The sequence below is a fragment of the Alexandromys fortis genome, unplaced genomic scaffold, assembly GCF_014885135.2.
Source record: "Alexandromys fortis isolate MF-2015 unplaced genomic scaffold, M_Fortis_MF-2015_v1.1 scaffold_166, whole genome shotgun sequence".
In the NCBI taxonomy this organism is placed as follows: domain Eukaryota; kingdom Metazoa; phylum Chordata; class Mammalia; order Rodentia; family Cricetidae; genus Alexandromys; species Alexandromys fortis.
Window position 1 is genome coordinate 3,521,508 of NW_026068102.1, and position 6,409 is coordinate 3,527,916.

Consider the following 6,409-nt stretch of genomic DNA (forward strand, 5'->3'; position numbering starts at 1 on the left):
AAAAAAAAAAAAAAAAAAAAAAAAAAAAAAAAAAAAAAAAAAAAACACAAACAGAGGGAATTCTGGATATGGAAAATCTGGCTAAACAAACACGAACTACACAGACAAGTTAAACCAACAAAATACAAGGGAAGGAAGAGAGAATATCAGGTGTTGTAGATACTATGGATAAAATCGGTTCATTGGCCAAAGTAAACATTAAATCCAACTAATTCTTAACAAAGCATCCAGGTAATCTGGGTCGCCATGAAAACACCAAAACAAAGAATAATGGGGATAAAAAAGGAGAAGAACTCCAGCTCAAAGGCAAAGAAAATATATTCAACATAATCATAGAAGAAATCTTTTCCAACCTAATGAAGGATATCCCTATGAAGTTACAAAGAGCTTATAAAACACCAAATAGACTGGATTGAAAAAATGTCCCCTTGCTCTATAATAATCAAAATGAAAACATACCAAATAAAGAAAGAATATTAAGAACTGCAAAGAAAAGTGTTCAAGTAACATATAAAGGTAGACTTATTAGAATTACACCTGACTTCAAAGTGGTAACCATGAAAGCCAGAAGTTCCTGGGCTCATGTGTTGCAAACACTAAGAGACCATGGATTCAAGCCCAGACTACTAGACCCAGCAAATATTTCAACCACCATTGATGGAAAAAGCAAGATATTCCTTGTAAAAACCAGATTTAAACAACATATCACACACCCAGCCCTACAGAAAGAACTTGAAGGAAAACTCCAACCTAAGGAAACCAACTGTATAGGATCCAGATAACTTGCCAGAAGCAAAAATCCCCAAAAGGAAAATACACAACCACTTCCATCAAAACAATAACAGGAATTAACCACTGGTTATTAATATCTATTAATATCAATGGACTTACTTCACCTATAAAATAACATGGGCTAAGATAATGGACACAAAAACAGGATTTAGCCTTCTGCTGTTTACAGGAAAAACACCTCCACCTTAAAGATAGACATTACCTTAGAGTAAAGGTGTGGGAAAAGATTTTCCTATCAAATGGACCTAAGAAACAAGCAGGTGTATCTGTCCTAATATCTATCAAAATAGATTTTAAACAAAAATTAATCAGAAGACATAGAGAAGGGTACTTTATACTCATAACAGGAACAATTCATCAAGATATAATCTCAATCCTGAACACCTATGCCCCTAATACAATAATACCCATGTACATAAAAGAAATATTACAAAAGCTTAAATCACACATCAAACCCCAAACACTAATAATAGGAAACTTCAACACTCCACTCTCACCAACTGACAAATCAACCAGACAGAAACTTAACAGAGAAATAAGAGAACTAACAGATGTCATGAGTCAAATTGATTTAACATAAATCTATAGAACATTCCACCAAAACTCAAAAAAAAAAAACCTTCTCAGCACCTCATGGAACCTTCTCCAAAATTGACCTCATATTTAGTAACAAAGCAAACATCCACAGATAAAAAAAAAAATCAGAGTAACCCCCTGTGTCATATTGGATCTAAACATAATAAAAGCAATAAATAGCAAGCTGGCAACCAACATTAGATTAAATGAATATAAACTCATAGCGATACCACTAAAATCAGGAAGAAAACAAGGCTATCCATTCTCTCCATATCTCTTCAATATAGTTCTTGAAGTTTTAGCAAAAGCAATAAGACAACAAAAGGGGATTCAAATTGGCAAGTAAGAAGTCAAACTTTCGTTATTTCCAGATAATATTATAGTATATATAAATGACACCAAAATTCTACTAGGGAACTCTGATGGCTGATAAATACCTCCAGTAATGTGGCAGGGTAGAAGAGCAACTAAAAAAAATCAGTAACCCTTCTACATACAAGTGATAAAGGGGCTGAGAAAAAAATCAGAGAGACATTCCTACCCCATCACCTATCCACTATTCAGAGAGGGTAAGGCCTCCTATGGGGAGTTAAAAATTCTATCACATCAAGTTGAGGCAAGTTGAGGCAGGACAAAGGCCCTACCTCTTCTTTCTAGGTGAACAATGTATCCCTTCATAGGAGTATGCTCCAAAATGCCAGTTCAGGTACTAGGAATAAATCCTGATCCCACTTTCAGTGACACCACAGGCTGCCCAAGCAACACAGCTCTCACTCCCATTCACAGGGCCTATTTCAGTACTATGCAGTTTCCCTAGCTGCCAGTCCTAAGTTGGTGAACTCCCACTAGCTTGGTTCAGTTGTTTCTGTGGGTTTCTTCATCATGGTCTTGACTACTTTGCTTATATTGTCACTCCTCCCTCTCTTTGACTGGACTCCAGGAGCTTGGCCTAATATTTAGCTGTGGACCTCTGAATCTGCTTCCATCAGTTACAGGATGAAGGTTATATGATGACAGTTAAGGGAGTCATCAATTGGATTGCAGGGAAGGTAAGTTCAGGAATGCTTTCCAATATTTTTTGGAGTTTTAGCTCAGGTCATCCTTGTTGATTCCTGGAAATTTCCCTAGTTCCAGGTTTCTAAGTAATACCATAATTCTCCCTCCACAAAATGAAATATTACTCAGTGGTAAAATAACAATGACATCTTGAAATTGGCAGGAACTAGAAAGAGAAACCATCCTGAGTGAGGTAACCTAGACCCAGAAAGACAAACATGGTATGTACTTGATAGGGGATCTTTGTCAGCCAATGATTTTTAAGAGGTGGGATGAGATTAGAGTGTAACCTTTTGGGTTTCAGAAGAAAAATGTCTGCCTTTCATGGGTTCTCTCTCTTTGTGGTTCCCATGCTATACAACTCAGTTTGGACTTCTTATTCCCGTTTTGTGAATTTGTCCCTTATAACAAAGAAAAGATCTTGGACTTAGCTTGGTATTCTTTGATCAACATCTGACAACAGTTGGCAACCAATGTGGGGCATAAACCTACAACCCTGGGATTAAGTGTCCTATGCTCTTAAAAAAAAATACTTACTGACTACTCAAAAATCATTTGCTATTATACTTGAAAGTAATCTTGAAATTTAACCATTACTTTACTTTTATAGCATCCCATAAAAAGAACATCATCCCATGACATCTTGAAGCAATCCTAGAAGGCAATGGCCCCTCTCCCAATGAAGTTTATCCTCAGAGTTGGGGGACACTGTTTTAGTGTTAATTATTTCTTGTTTAGGATAGAAGGTTGGGATAAAGACTATGTAGGCTCAGAGATATTAAAAAAGAGGAAAAATTTAATGGAATAATAGGTAATTTAATGTGACCCTATTCACACTAATAATAACAATGAGTAATAAAATATATACTTGTGAGGTATTTATGGATATTCACATTGGTATAGTTTATTGTATATTAATACAATTTCAAATTACATTTGTTATTTCTGTTTGCAATATTTTTACCCCTATGCAAAGTTATTTTTTCAGATTGTATATTTGTATGTTCCTACCTCCGTTTAAGACATTCTGTATAATGATTCAATTTTTCGCATATATTTATCATATTGCATTTTATAGTGCTACCTCTTATCAAAATACTTATATATTGTTTATATTTTGAAATTACACAGTTATTTACAGATTATTTAACATTGTAATAAAAATCTTAGTCTTTAATTTATACAGGTATTAAGTATTATAGGTCAATAGTTATTCATGTTTGTTGTAATATAGCCAGATTAATTATGTTTTTTAGATATATAGAGATTGTATTCTGCCTAAATAAGTATTCTTCAACTACTTCAATGATCTATAAAACATGGTGTAATAGGAGCTGCGGGCCGTGTTCCTGCCAGTCAGCTCCTGGCTGCCAGCTAGCTTATGCCCCAAAATAACAACACACAAACTGTGTTCTTTTAAATGCTGCTTGGCCCATTAACTCTAGTCCTTACAGGCTAATTCTCATATCCCAATCAACCCATCTCTAATAATCTGTGTAGCATCAGTCTTACTGGGAAAGATTCAACATGTCTGACCTGGCAGCTTGCTTCATGGCATCTGCCCGGGAGAGGGGAGCATGGCCTCTGAGCTCACTTCCTCTTCCTCCCAGCATTCTGCTCTGTTTACTCTGCCTACCTAATTTTCTACCTATTAGGGCCAAGCAGTTTCTTTATTTTTTTAACCAATGATCTTCCTTCATCATTTCCCCTTTTTCTGTTTAAACAGAAAAAAAGGAAGGCTTTAACTTTAACATAGCAAAATTACATATAACAAAACAGTTATCAAGTAAAAATTACAATATTTACATCTATTTTATCTTTATTATAACTAAGGTAAGCTATAACTATAACTAACTATCCTTCAACTCCATCAAAGACTCCAGAAAGATACAATATTACCTAAGCAAGAAATAAGCAACTTTCAAAGTCTAGAAATGACAGAGACATCTCGCTGCCTTGACAGTCACCCAAAGTTCCTCTGTACCATTGGTGCATCAATCTTCAGCTTACAGGCCCATAGTTTCAAGCAGACATTACAATGAAGCAGGAAATTTCAAAAGCATTTCAGTCACTATCTGCTGTGTCCTGCAGAATGTCTCACAGTCTCTTTCATGAATCAGGAACCCCGAAAGATCATCTCACCTTTAGGCAAGTTCAGCAGTCCTCTCTCTGTGGGTTCTCTGTGTCCAGTTTATGCAATAGTCCAGGCAAGAACAGTTTCTTGCCCAAATGGCTTTCAAACTCCATAAGGATCCTCTTCGATGCCCATCTTCCTCTTGAAGTAGATTGGTCCTGCCAGGAGCAGAGTATCTCATTGTCATGAAAAGTTCTAAGTTATTAAAACATTTTAAATGCAATATTCTATAATCTTTGAAAAATATGAAGAATACCTATCTAAAATATATCTATGTACATCTAGAAAATGTTAACTAACATGACTACAAGCTTGACTATTATGATTATCTATTAACAACCTATATACATTATATTTTTACATAAACCACACAATCACAATACCTTAATCAAAAGCAGAAATACATATACATATAACAAAATTGACCTTAAATTTATATCACTAAAGCAAAATCCATATCAATGCAAATTATTCATACCTATATCATATCCCACTTTAAATGTAAAAGAACATTTATAAGCAATATTTGGGAATATAGGCGCAGTTATTTCTCTCCAAACTGCTTCCTGCTGAATGGAGGGGCTGTTAATCAGATCTTTTATGGTGTAACCTGTGTGCTACATTCATCACAGTCGGCAGTTGAGTGAAGTAACTTTTTGGAGGGTGTTCACAGCAACCTTTCAGGAGGGTGTGGTCCATCATACCATACTGGGATAGAAGCAATCCACAGTTTCACACTCTGTGAAAACAAAAGAAGAATCTCTTTTCCAAAGTATCCTTAGATCCAAATTCTGAAGTCAAGGTATTTTCAAAATATCTATGTTGGATTAGTTCAGCAGCATTTATAAACAAATATCTTTTAGTAGCTGTTGCTACTTCCTCAGCATTCAAACAATTCAAACAGAGTACAGTAGCATACAGTATCAAAATTCTCTTGTGTATTTTCCATCTTTGTACGGCTTTATTTTAACTCTATTTTGCTTATTTTTACTTTTATTTTATATTCTCTGTATATCTTTGTCCTGGAATAACTCTGTAGACCAGGCTGTCCTTGAACTCTCAGAGATCCTCCTGTCTTTGCCTCCCAAGCATTGGGATTAAAGGTGTACACTACTACACCTAGAACTCAAAGAGATCTGTTTTTCTCTGCCTTCTAGGCACTGGGATTAAAGGTGTGTGCTACCACACCTTGAAGTCAAAGAGGTCAATCTCCCTCTGCCTTCCAAGTGTTGGGATTAAAGGTGTGTCCTACCACACCCAACTACTCTTTCTTCCCCTTTTTTTGTTTTTTACTTTAAGTACTTTAACATTTAGCATGCATATATTTTAACACACTGTAAATTATTTAAACGTTTTCTTTGACTTTGAATCTTTCTTTTACTGTATATGTCTCTTTTTTGACCACATGAGTCCTTAATTTAGCAAGCAATATCAGTAGGATTAAAGCCGTGGCTTTGCCAGCTAGATCCAGCCCATTCCTTAGCTTTCTGCCATTACAACCTTTTGGCTGAGGTACCGGCCAGAGCCATGTTCAGTGCCACAAGTCTACAGTGTTTCAAGGCCCTTGCCAGCAAACAAGCTGCAGCATTATGTCCACAGACAACACTCAAGTCCTCTCTCTGTAGTCGTCCCTCCTGCCTCAAACAGTCAGAGTCTGCCCTGGCAGGATGGCCCAGAAAGCTGGCATTTTAAAACAACACAGGTTTTTTTCCTGCTACTGCTGAAAACAAACAAGTATTCAGTGGGCTTTTATCAACACCATTTAAGTGTTTCATGGCAGGACCTCTTAAGAGCTGCAGGGTTTTGTAGCTGAAGCTGAGTCAAGAAGCCTCTCTTAGATGAGAGTGCTTG